The sequence below is a fragment of the Triturus cristatus genome, chromosome 10, assembly GCF_964204655.1.
Source record: "Triturus cristatus chromosome 10, aTriCri1.1, whole genome shotgun sequence".
NCBI lineage: Eukaryota > Metazoa > Chordata > Amphibia > Caudata > Salamandridae > Triturus > Triturus cristatus.
Window position 1 is genome coordinate 64,269,860 of NC_140593.1, and position 13,166 is coordinate 64,283,025.

The 13,166-nt window shown below is 42.9% G+C and overlaps 1 protein-coding gene and 1 long non-coding RNA gene across 3 annotated transcripts in view; one reads left to right on the forward strand and one right to left on the reverse strand.

Moving 5' to 3' along the window:
• The window catches only part of BTD (biotinidase), a 291,215-nt gene that overhangs the window by 44,352 nt on the left and 233,697 nt on the right, over positions 1 to 13,166 (forward strand). The window lies entirely within an intron of this gene.
• The window catches only part of LOC146788838 (uncharacterized), a 58,646-nt gene continuing 57,904 nt past the window's right edge, over positions 12,425 to 13,166 (reverse strand). Inside the window, exon 3 of the long non-coding RNA XR_014969712.1 lies at positions 12,425 to 12,558. This is a non-coding gene — a long non-coding RNA (uncharacterized LOC146788838). The remainder of the gene's footprint in view (positions 12,559 to 13,166) is intronic.

Genomic DNA, 13,166 nt, shown 5'->3' on the forward strand with positions numbered 1-13,166 from the left:
GATAAATACCTGGCCAATAGAATTTCTCTAGGATGGTTTTTTCTGTTTTTTCCTCTCCGAAATGCCCCCCAATAAATGGCTATGTGCCAGGAACAACACTTTTTCTCTATATTGGCGGGGAACCAGTAGTTGATGGGGCATATTTCTTCCCCTTACCCTATAAAGTAATCCCTTTTTAAATAAGAATTGGGGACCTACTTGGTTTAAGTCTTCTTCTTCCAGGGCTTTATTCCAGGCCTCTCGTAGGGTGGGATCCTCTCTTTGGGCAGAAAAAAAACCACGATCATATTGCCAAATAGGTGTTTCGGTCTTACGGATTAGTGCTACCCTGGTCCAGTCCCTATTTTCTCGCTTTTCTGTTTTCCGCTTTTCTTTGGTTTACCTTCTGGAAAACCCTGTTCTGGCACTCGTGCAAAGGGGGCTGTACTCCTCCACTCCTCCCCTTCTGTCCAGTCTCTCTTACTAGTCTTGACATATGAGGGTAGTCGTTTCCTAATACTAGGGTTTCAGGTAGTCTGGGCACCAGACCTACCCGTAGGGATTGGGCCTCTTGCTGCCTTTCATCTCTGCCCAAATGAAAAGACGGAAGAACGCGTTTATCTTCAGATCACGGTGAGCAGCAATTAGAACCCCTTCACGGAGCGCGCTTCTCGCCTCCTTGTTAAATACATGACTTTAAATTTACACAGTCCCGATTTTCTTTTCAGAAAAACCGGACTGGTGTTTAAATCATTCTCCAATGTGATTGTGGGATATTTATTTCTCAAGGTACGTCATAACCCTCGCTTTGTTTTACATCATTAAACAAAGTTGTCATTGCTTGAACCATTTCGTGCTCCATTACATTAGATTTACACAGTTCTCATTTTTGTTTCAGCGTTATTGGACTGATCCAATTCATTTTCCATACTGAATGTTGGTCATTTAATTAATTTACCCTCACAAGGTACGTTTTAATCCCCACATACTCTATTCACTTTTTGTAATCATATTTGCCTTTGACTGATTCAAGTCTTCGTCTCCACAGACTCTAATCCGATGGTGGAGTCTCCTTGCGATTAATTCTCGCATACTTACCTGACATAGATTCTTTCATCGCAGTCTTTATCCACTTTTGGGTAAGACTTGTTATCTTTAGTTCATTTAGTGACGCCTACCCTTGTTTCATCACACATGCCTGACTCTGCTCGTTAAATCCTTCTATAGGCTGTCATCTGTCCCCCTCCCGCCTTGAGGATGACCCGCTTTGAGGCATATATTGTTGCGCGACACACCGGGTCGAAACGTCGGCGTACTACCTATGTCCACACAAAGCTTAAGAATATGGTCTCATTCATTATTGGATTATTAAGCATATGTGTAAAATAATAAGGACTTTGTATATAACTGTGTTTTTTCTCCTTCTTGTCACTTGTTTTTTGATTAATGTTATATACAGTATTGTATCACCATTTATCACGTCACTATTCACCATAGTCACTTATGTCACCTTCACAAATTGAAAAATATATATTGTGACAGCCTACTAATAATTTCGCGTTATCATTGGTTATTTTTATAAAAATCCTGATTGATTCTAATTCTCTGGTATGTGTGATAATTTGCTTTTTGACAAATCTTTGCTTCTTGATACCTATAAGCTTTTGCTATTCACTTCAAGTTACTGACCCCCCGACAGAACCATTTTCTCCTTTTTTGAATACGTATACCCAGGTTCTGAGGGACACTGGGTTGCCCCATTACGTTTATTGTGAGAAGGATTTTTCAGCTGCTACAATATGCTCACTTAATTGCACCAACCATAGTGTGGGTGCTGTCAAAACTGGCCTACTACAGTGTTATGTACACAAAATCAAGAACTTTTGAAAGGTCAAATATTGAAAAACTAAGCAACTTTACTGTATTCTAACAAATATCATCTCATGTTACTGGCCTTCAAAGTACTACATTGGCTTCCAGTCGCAGGAAGCATAAAGTTATATCCTACGCATTGCCTTCAAAGCAGATCTATTGACTGTCGCCCCATGGATGGGCCTTAAAGCCGATAAAAAATCATCTAAAAGCAAGCTTACCGTTAAAATTTGTCAAAAAGCCCTAGGAGTTAATATACTGTATGAAATTCCAAACATTTCAGGAAGCTACGGTGCCTAGAAGAGAGAAAAAAAACAAAAGCTGTTTTGGTTTAAAAACAGGCTAAATTGTTCCCACACGGAAAAGCCAAAATGTTACCACACGGAAAGGCCAAATTCTTTTATGTGTTCCGAGTGGTAGATGCAACATTGCTGTTGCCCACAACCGCAGATGATGATCCCAGAGGCGCACCTCAAAGCACATTTATGGAGCAAAGGTGTTCCGTCCAATTCCTACAGCAGCCCCTGAGGGATGTGTTGTTACCCATAAGTGATTCGCAGAGCCGCTGTTCACATCACTAGGAGCTGAAGCATCCCAGGGTGGCTCTAAGAATGCATTCATCATCAATGGATAATTCTGTGGACAACAATCCGCATTGGCCTTGAAGGAGTCCTTCAGTACTTCAATGTTCGATGGTGCAACCAATTCTGATCCGAGATATATATCCAGGACACATTTGTGACTACAAAGCAGACAGTGGAAGACAGATTGTATGCAATCAAGCCAAACAGGCCTGAAGGATAAGAACCAATGTTCGTTCAGTTCTTGAGGTGTACAGAAGTGGTATACCATGTGCTCACGCAACGCAGCACCAGCAGTGTTGTCTCCATTCTGGGTTCAACTGGGACATCCATTGCGAGCAGAACAATTTAAATCGGAATTCCCGCCACAAGTAGCAGGACAAGTGGGAGCCCTCTAAAAACACTTCCCAACAAGGAGTGTATGAAAGATGGTATAACTCCATGCTAAAGATACCGTGGACCAGCTCTCCAAAATGCAGTGGGATGTTAATGTAGGGTAGTGTCTGTATCTAAGAGGAGGGCCTTACAACATGGAGCTCAAACATCTCTGTGGCCGAAGTTAAAGCCACATCCTTCTGAAAAAGCATGGCTTTCAATTTGCTCAGAGAATCAAACTGTATGTTGGAAACATTTATCGAAGGCCATAGCGCTACCTCCCTAACTGTGCGGGAAGGTGGAAACAGTACTTGTGTGCAACAAGTCACTATGGAATTAACCGTCACTAGATAAGCGATGCCCGGTTCAATCCCGCAGCAACCATGATCATTCAGCATCAGATAGCTCCCATTCAAGAGCAGCCTGAACACTGGATGTATCACGGCAGCTGGAGAACCCTTCCGATAACAAGACAAGTTTGCCACTGAAGCATTGCATGCCCGTGGAGAGAAAGGTCCTTGCAGACTAAGGAACTGCTTAAAGCATCCTCACAATCATACCCGCTAAGGAAAAGCTCTCTGTCCCCATTTCTGCATCTAAACCTAAGCGGTAATTCCCAATACTCCTGCATATAACCATCCCCTAGCGCTTCGTATCTGCCTACCTTTTGGTATTGGAGACAGTACTGAAATTGGAATGTCGTGACCGTTAGGGTGATATGACCATGGATTATCCAGTCAGTGAATGGTGTCCACGGCCAAAGATAATTGGTCTAATTTTCAATGCGCAACATGGTATATTTCGCATCTCTGCATGCCATTATTATCTGTCTTTCTGTTAGATCGTATGCCGAAAACAGACCTGTACTATTGATGTAACGCCATGGCACGTGGCCAGAATGGAACGTTTGTAACGTTCAGCTCCGTATTACGATTGACCGTAATTGTGACTGTCCATATTGTAAAATAGACATGTCTTGCTGTATTATGTCAATTGCAGAAGACACTATGTTGCCCAGTAAATAAATCCTGGATGATAATTTAGTCATACCGTTGTTAACCACAGCCAGCGCCTTTTTTAGGATAACCCGATTGAGCATAATCTCTCAGCAGCTTCCTGTTAAGAAATTTTCCACAGCTCGTTTTATATACCGTACAAAAAGCGCTTTTAACGTGGGTTCCGGGGACCTAATAAAAAATCCTTGAGATGCATGTCATCAGAAAGAAAGGACAAGTATTGCATCACCTGGGAAGGTGTTGAGGTCTTTAGCCAATCTAGGCATAACTTCCCAACACTAAATGACATCATCAGTCCGAATATTCTGTTCATGATGCTGATCAGGCCTATTAATCGTAAATCCTTCAGTTTTACTCAGGAATCTAGAATGACACCTATTTGTGTCTGTCGGCCAAACCACACGTCCCTTCCAATTGGGATCTGATGAATTAAAATACCATTTCATATCATGGTATCTAGTATATCCTAACTGAAGTGTGTTAAGTGCTGCCAATTCTCCAAACGTGAGATTGTGTTCAAATCCTTAATCTTTGCTATACAAGCATGACATTTGTTGCACTGTTTTGTTCAGGAAAACTATTTGATGTGGTATGAGGCATGCTCTAAATAAAGCCTCTGTTTCCTGAACCTGCCAATCTTTTGTCCCCAGACAGATTTTGTGTCTACGGTGTCTTTCCAAAAGTCGAAACCCTGTGTAGACAGTTGGGAAATAAAGGAAGCAGAGTATATCAACTTGGTGTTTGTAAGCATAGTTTTTTTTTCAGGTGTAGGTGCAAGCCTATAAGAATACAAGGCTGGGTCTGATGTATCAAAACCTGAAAAATAAGCAAACTTTTGTGAAAAAGTCTTTGAACTACCTTTTGGTGGTGTTGGGTAGTGTTCCCATTGAGTGTATTCATAAACAGAGCATGGGACGCTAGCTTTGTGTAAACAATGGTGACCATAATGCTGAAAGCAGAACATGTCTCTATAATTATTTGTACCATCATACAATTCATCATTAGAAAATACAGCTGATTGCTCTAGATCTGCAAGCAAATTATGCCTAGTTGTAATGTCCCAATCATCAGAGAAAGTACTGGGGGTGATGACATTTAAAGAAATTCTATACAAATAAGAAATTTGCAAACGTTCAGTAGGACCATACACATTATACGATACCCTGTCCCATACAATTCCTTCAGGAACTGGAACTGCTGTAATGTTCACTAGGGAAAGTATTCCAATTGTAATCCAAAGATGTATCCAAGGAACAGCAAAGTAAGTCTTTTTCAACCAATGATAGGGAGCATATAATCGTAGTTTGAAATGGAGAGGCGATGTTGGCAAATGAGGTTCACTGGAATCTGATGAGAAATCTTCATAATGCATGAAGTAGCCAGATGCCATCGGGTGTATCTTGGCAGCTCAGCAGGTTTTGTAGAACTGGTAGATGGCTCGATCTCTGGCATTTTTACATAGACATTGTCAATTGTTTGAATGGATATTTCTGTACTTTTTGATTGTACAGTTGTAGTTGTTTCAACAGGGAGAAGTATCATTTCATTGTTGTTTACAGCTTCTCTTTGCAGAGTGGAGTCCTCAGTCATTATTAAAGCTTCCATCTGAACTTCCTGTACAGTAGCGAGAGGATTGCAGTGGCTACCCAGGAGCCCACGTGGCCTACTGTAGAGAATCAGCCACACAGTGTGGTTTGATCAGATCAATTGAGACAAACCTTTTGTCTCGGCGACCGGCAAGGGGCGTAAGAAGTCAGCAGCCAGGACAGGTGCAGGCTCTCTTTATGATGGGCCAAATTCTTTTTTGTCCACTATCTTAACTGTGACCAGGTCCCCAATCTTCAGGATGCAGGCTAGCCTTGCTGGTACTTCCTTCACTTCTTCAGTGGCAGTGCGTTTTACTTGGACGTTGCTTTATAAGGCCATGAATTCATTGAGTTCCTGTAAAACAGCCACACGTTCAGTGATGTCAAATGATGTTTCAGCCGCTGTGATGACACTGTTGAGGTCTGGTACCCACATTCTAACACCAACAGGAGTTCATAAGGTGTACAACCTCCTAGGGATTTTCTTGCCCTGTTGTTAAGTCCCCTCTGGAACCCATATTGGTAATTGACCCAACTGACACTCAAACCTAGTACCATAGCTGTTAAGGATTGCTTTACATCACTGTTCTTCCTCTCAGTGACCCATTTTCCCTCGGTATGGTACAGGAAGGGGTATCGCAAGGCCAGACCCAAACATCCCATGGCTTTTTTGTAAGCCCGAGAGCTAAACACCGAACCCTGGTCGGAATGCAGTGTGCCAAGTGCTTATGTCCCAATAAAGACATGCAACGCCTTTATAACAGTTTGAGGGGCAGCCGAGCACTGTGGCCAAACCCACAGGAATCTGGAGCGTGAATCCATTGCCATCAAGATGTACTTGTAAGCCCCATCTGATTGTAAGGGGCCACAGTGGTCCAAGTAAACACAAGCCAAGGGCTTGTCTGAGATCAGTAGGGGTGTCTGTACTGGACGTTTTATGGTGGAGTCGTTCGTCTGCTGGCAGATGTCGCATTTACGGACCAAGTCCTTTGTCTGTTTTGATAGACATGGCCACCAATAACGGTGCTTCAGTAATGAAACAGTAGCAGTAATCCCTGCGTCAGCGGAACACAGACCCTCATGTGCAGCTAGTATCAGTCTTAACCTGCGATCAATGTTTGGTATAACTCTATCCCCCACTCCTGGAATTTAGGCGTACGGAATGTCTTGTGCTTCTAACTTGTAGGAGTACTTAAGCGGAAAGCCTTTTGGTAGGGCTGTTTTGCTGATCGTGGTATTAACTGCCACCATAGTTATTCCGTCTATCCTCGTATTTAAACCAGTTATTGCAGCAACAGCAGCAGTACGAACTGCTGCCTTGGCAGCTTCATCTGCCATCAAATTCCTTTCAACGTGCATGTCTCCACGTTGCTGACACAATGTATGAATAACATGAGCCTGTGGCAGGCCTTCTTTCAGCTTTGCCACCTGTTCCCATAGCATCTTGTGCTTTACAGTGCAACTTTAGGAATTTCTAAATCCATTCTGGTCTCAATAATGTAAATCGTTATAGGACTGGGCACAGTGAAATGAATCACACGCAATTAGTGTGGGGAATTCACGATCCATATTTTGAATTGCCAATATCAGAGCTTTTTGTTTCGCCAGCTGGTCTGTATCGTTCCCTAGGGACTGGATGTGTGTTTTCCCAGGACGATTCCTTCCATCATGCATGCATCCTTTTACAATTGCGCATGCCGCCGAATATTGCTGTTTCATTCCTACGGCCAGCTGGGCAGAACCATCAGTGTAAATGATGCAATCATATCGGTCTAGAGGCATCATTTAATTTGGCAGAAGATATTCTTGTTCATACTGCAGAAATGCTTGTGTTTGTAATGTAGAGTCAAATCTGTAATCTACATCTATTGCAGTGAGAGGTTAGCCCATTGAATCCAATGTGGATGTAATGCTTTAGGATTTGAGATGCTTGCATTTGTAGCGGCCTCTAGGTCGGTACCTGGGTCACAACAATTATGCTTTTTCCCTGCGCCAGTGCTCTCTCTCACTACAGCAGTCTGTACCGCTGTATATTCTCAGTTGGCGCAAAACGCATCTCAGCGTTCGTGTACAAATGTGATTTATATGCAATAGGGACTGTATTGCCTTCATTGAAAGTGATATATGTGTACCCAGTTGGTCCAGAGACTACGCGGATCACCAGCTTAGTTGTGTTAACACAAGGATGTAAATGTTTAGAAGCAATCATGTCAGCTTGTAGGGAACGCAGAATATCTGTATGTTCCTGTGTCCAATGATGTACTAAAAAATAAGCTCTGATTAAGTTGTAGAATGGTTTCACTCTTTGTGCATAATACAAAATATATGCCCTGCCAAAATTCCAAAATCCTAATATGGATTGTAGTCTCTTCAGAGTCGTTGGAGGTTGGGGCAGTGCACATTTTCCTAAAAATTGCGCCGCCAGGCTTTTTCCTTCACTTGACAACTCGCATCCTAAGAATAGGACACTGAGGAGGGCAATTTTAGATTTTTTGAAATTGAATTTGTAATCCAGGTGAGCAAACCCAAGGATTATGTGGTTTACTCGATCCATGTATTCTATTAATTCACCGTCCATCAGATAGATGTCATCTACACAAGACAATGCCTCCTCATAAATTTAAGTAACTCTGTTACCCTGGCTGAATCCAACTCGGGGCTATTCTTATACCCCTGGGGTAATAGAAAAAAATCGTTGTTTAGAACCTAGCACTGAGAATGCTGTCAAATATCTGCTCGCAGGCGCTATATTTTGGCAGAAAAATCCATTTGAGATTACTAGTGTTGTCTTATATTTTTTCCGCTCAATGTTATTCATCAGTGTGGCACTTTGTGCATTTTGCACTGCAAATGTATTTGTGGATGCCTTTAAATGTCTGTAATCTAAAACTAGACAATATGAATTATCGGGTTTCATTACCAGAAACAACAGATTTTTCATAGCTGAGGTGCAATTCTCAATCGCACCCTGGTACTCAAGTTGATCTAGGATCTCCCTAACTTGTTTCTTTGCTTCATGCTTTATTAGGTATTGTCTCTGTGGTTGAGGAATCGATTTTAATGGGGTTTTGTGATGAGGTGACGCATCATCCCACCCAACATGGTTACAGTAAAGTGCAGAAGCTAGTGTTAAGGCCCACTCCTGCGCATAAGAATTTTTTACTGATTCTGGTCCGAGGTTGGAGAAAGCAGGTAAAATAACTTCTTACCCCATTTGGCAATCCACTATAAAACCAGGTGTCCATTCTTTGCGGCCTAAAGAATGTCATAGCCATATATGTAAGGTTCTCCCAAAAGAGACCCTTTACTTCCCTGGGTATGTCCCCCTCCATTTGGAGTGTTATTTCATATAAACGATGTGGGACTTACCCTTTAATCAGGTGTTTCCACCGTGATATGCTCACTCAGTGCTACTGCCGCCAGATAATCCATCAGGTTCCAGCAAGCTATTGTGACTTCTGCCGCACTGTCTAGCATCGTCACTGCAAATTCCCCATTCAGAAGCAGAGTCCTCAGTAGCCTGGGCCTTTCTAACTTTGATCCCAGCTGCCTTCTTATTTTTAAATTTGAGGTTCAGTAGTCTTTTGTTTATCTTCCTGTTTAATAATGAAGTCCGAAGTGCGATGTGTCTCCCTTTTCATCCTGACTTGCTCTTCCGATCTGTGTTCTGACCGTCCGTCTCGCACCAAACGTTTTTCAGATGACTCCTGAATGGAATGATAGGAACGCATAGCAGTATATTGATACCCGTCAGGCTTCCTAATATTGTCACAGTTTCTTTCTGTGTGTTCCTGTTGAGGAGACCCACCCCGTGACTGTGTTTTTATTTTGTTTATTCTCCCATTTTTTCTCTGAAGAATCAGGTGCTTGCTTGAAGTCATTCTTCTCAGAATTGCTCTTAACTTTCTGTTTCCCAGGCCTGGCTCCCAGATTATGTCTACCTAGGGAAGCATATGTTTCTTCAAAAATCTTTGGCAATTCTCGCACCTGTTGTGCTGGAGTGAATTCCCCTCAGGTGTGGGCGTAAAGCCACCGCTGCTCCCTCCCCTTTTATGTTACCTAACATAATGGCAGAATCCTGGGCAAAATTGCCCAACAATTTCCTCCCCAGATCTAGGGCAGGCTGTGCCCTGTACTCATTTTGTATTTGATCCAGTATATCTGGTATAACTGCTATTTAAGGGGTACCATGTGTTCTGGTATAAACGGCAGGGAAGATTGTACCCCAAGTGACACAATCTTCTATTGGGGGAGCCATCCCCATTGGCAAGCAAATTGTTAGTATTCTGTGTTTTTCCTGCGAGCCCATATGAGGAGAAACTGCTTCAAGCTGTGCTGTTTTCTGTGCTATCCAGAACAGGATTTGCTTCCGGCTGCTAAGAATCTTTTCCATAACTGTGTTCAGTCTTTGGTGGCTAATACCTGTAGTAGCCAGTTGTGATTGTGCAGCCAGAGCAAGATGGACGGTCCATGTTCTCATTATGTATTGAGTAAGATTTCTGTAAATGTTTACAAAATCTCTGTAGAGTGTACGCATTCCTGCTGCTGATAAAGCTGCAGTGTCTGAATATGGTGTGTATGAAGCTAAGACTGGTCAGGTCGCCCCTTCTCTGCTGAGCAGACCGAGTCTCATGTTGGGGTAGGGCACCTTTAAACCAATTAATATGCTTTTGGTATGTTAATGGGGATTTCTATGTCCACTTATGGGAAATATTCCGCCGGTGGTTCAGCTTCAATGTAAGTGTGAAACAACCGTATACGTGCATCTGCAGCCAGGAATTTAACCTAAGAGTAGAATACCTCTGTTCTGCGTGATTCGTGTACCTTAGCCACGAAGGTAACATCTCCACCTAATGTCGGAAGGCAATGTTGTAAAAGTTTCATAGTGACTGCCTGCCTGCAATTTTCTGTAATATTTAGAGCCGCTACCTGCTCTTCCACATCCTCACTTTGTTCAGTCATTGTCAGAGAAGTAGTATTTAGTTAACATTTTTATAGAGATATGGTATGCACAATGTAGGAACTTCTAATCCTCCAAGCTTGACTATCCTACAGCCAATACATACGGTATATCTACTCAGCTGAGGCGGATTTATTTCCCTTCCCACTTCGGACGTCTCCGGTTTAAATGTGAGTAGGGGTCTCGGAGAAAGCACGACTGAACTATTCACATTGACCGTTAAATAAGAACCCAACTAACGTTGACGGCGCCATGTCGTGTAGTTCCTACTAATTTGTGGGATCTGCGCATTGTTTGGACAACATAAACTAGGGGCACCCCCGCAGGATATATTGACCTATAGACCAGCTAGCTCTCAGTGCCACCGTAAGCCCCCCTAACCTACCAGTGAGGGAATGGTTTATGGGAATCTCTGAACATGACAACCCTGACCCCTCCGGGATCGTGGCAACAGTACAGAACCTTTCGCTCAGTCACTTGTGCTTACTTATTCTCAGAGTAGTATATAGAGAATACACAGTGGGATGTTTTCAATACATTTATTGAACCAATGTTATTCTTGTACAGAATACATGTGCTGCTACGATTAATAGACCGAAGCAGATTAAAGTGATTACAAGAACCAATAGCGTGAATAGTAGATATAGTTCTACCATGGTGCTAAAACAATGTATGTATGCTGGCATATATAACGAGGCAGTAATCGAAAGTACTCCTATTATGCGAACCCTACTCTAAGTGTATCTAGAGTGTGTGTAGGTGTAGAGCCAAGAATCCCCCCAAGGGACGATCCAACCCCATTACCTGGTGGGAGAGAATGAAGAACCCCGTCTTGGTCACAAACTGGGCACCTCTCACAAGATGTCAGACTGCTGTGTGGTGAATTCTCTGCATTCACGGACTTCGGGTGTCAGCTGGGGTGCCTCCTCTGCTAATCTCGGGATGCTCATCTTTTATAATAGAAGGCAGCCTTGCGATGTGTGTTTAGATTAGGGATGTCATAGATATGTAGATAGCCCTGTCGCCACATGGATGAAGATAGAGATGACATTTGTACATAGTGCGAAAAGAGACCTAGTACATGATGTTCAGGTATTGTGATAATGTGCGAAGCTAGATGTGTAAACAAGGTTAGTTTCAGGGAAACTAAGTCAACATTGTCACCCACGCAAATATGTGCAAAAGGTTAGTGCTGAAAAAATAGGACAATATAATAAATGGCTGCTTCGCTATATGGGCCTAACACGGGAATATAGCAACTGGTCTAAGCAGGAGCTTCTGCAGAGGGCGGGAATGCTGCGGTACTGCTTATTTCCTACGTTGCTCAGTCCCTACTCATCTGTGAAAGCCAACATGTTCACATTGTGCTGCAGTGGGAGTCCATGTTGTTACAGTCATGCCCCTTCCCCAGTTGAGCGCGCACCATAGTGATGGAGCCCAGTTTTTCTCACCTACCGCCTGTCAAAGCTAGTCTGCTCGCTCTGCATTAGAGAGCACATATGCTTTCAAACCGCATGGATGTTTACCACCAAAGCTGTGGAAGCTACTCTGCTCACAGCCTTGGAAGGACTCCCTTTACAGTTTTGAGTACTGTGGAAAATGCGGAGCTCAGTCTGCTGCATGCCATGCCAACCAGTGACTCCAGCTGGACGGAGGGTTAGGGACCTGCTGTGCGTACACTGTTCCTCTGCTTTAGAGTGCACCTTTGTTGTGATATAGTGTAGGTCACATCTCTGGTGGTACACCTCACTGTCTTTGAGAACTTTGTCAGTTTTCCACCTCAAAGGGTCACTCTGGCTACTGTTCTAAACTATAGACCAAATGGAGTGACTTCATCTATTCAGAACTGACATTATGGTACATCAATTGAACAACAGGAAGCAGTTCAAATGACCACAGTACAGGTACACCATATAACCAAATTCAGCATTTATTTATCTTGGAATGTTCAAAATTGACCAAGTTCCGGCAAATCAGCAAAGAACAAAGGTTCGTGGATGATGCATCTGTCCCCCAAAGACCATATGTGACTTTGCTTCCTAAAAACGGAAGGACCGGCTGGTGTCTCGCTGAAAGCTGTCAGAGGCAGAGTTGGACCTTCTTAGGTTATTCGCGACCTTCTCCTTCCAGCCTGCTGCCACAGCGTGCATCCCTCTACCCATGATGTAGGATTTCATGAATTTGAAGAACTAGGAGACCAAAAAAGACAGCAACACAGTGTGTTAATTTGTTGGTCACTCGATACCATGCAGATTTGCTCACTAACAGCAAAATGTGCACAAAGTTACTAAAGAGAAGTGATGGTGGTATAACTAGTCTACACACATGAACTATGGTGGAGAACATACCTTTTCTACTCATGTGTTTTCATTTTATTTAAAATATTTACCATTTTAGTATTCAATTATTTACATTTTCTTTCCTAGCTCTTCTAGATTCCATCCCTATCTCTTTCAAAGCAGCCATGGAAACTCCTTGCAGTGACTGAGTACATCAGAATTATGACACTCCAGTTGTGTCACTCCCGTTGTAACACAGTTGCTCCTGTGTTGGGGGTTCACAGGAGGTAGGTGCCCAGAGCACAAGAGTTGTAAATGGGTTGGTTGTGCATATAGGGCACTCCTTCTGGGAGAGGGTTCCACCCTTTGAGAAAAACTGAAGGAACATAGTAGGAAAGGTGGTTTTTCTGCTGTGTGTGAATGGGAGAATCTGGCGTGTGTTTGTTCGAGCATCACCAGAGGCAAGAAAGGGAGTAGGTGTAGCCTCTGACAATATATCCTGGGAATAGACTCCTGCT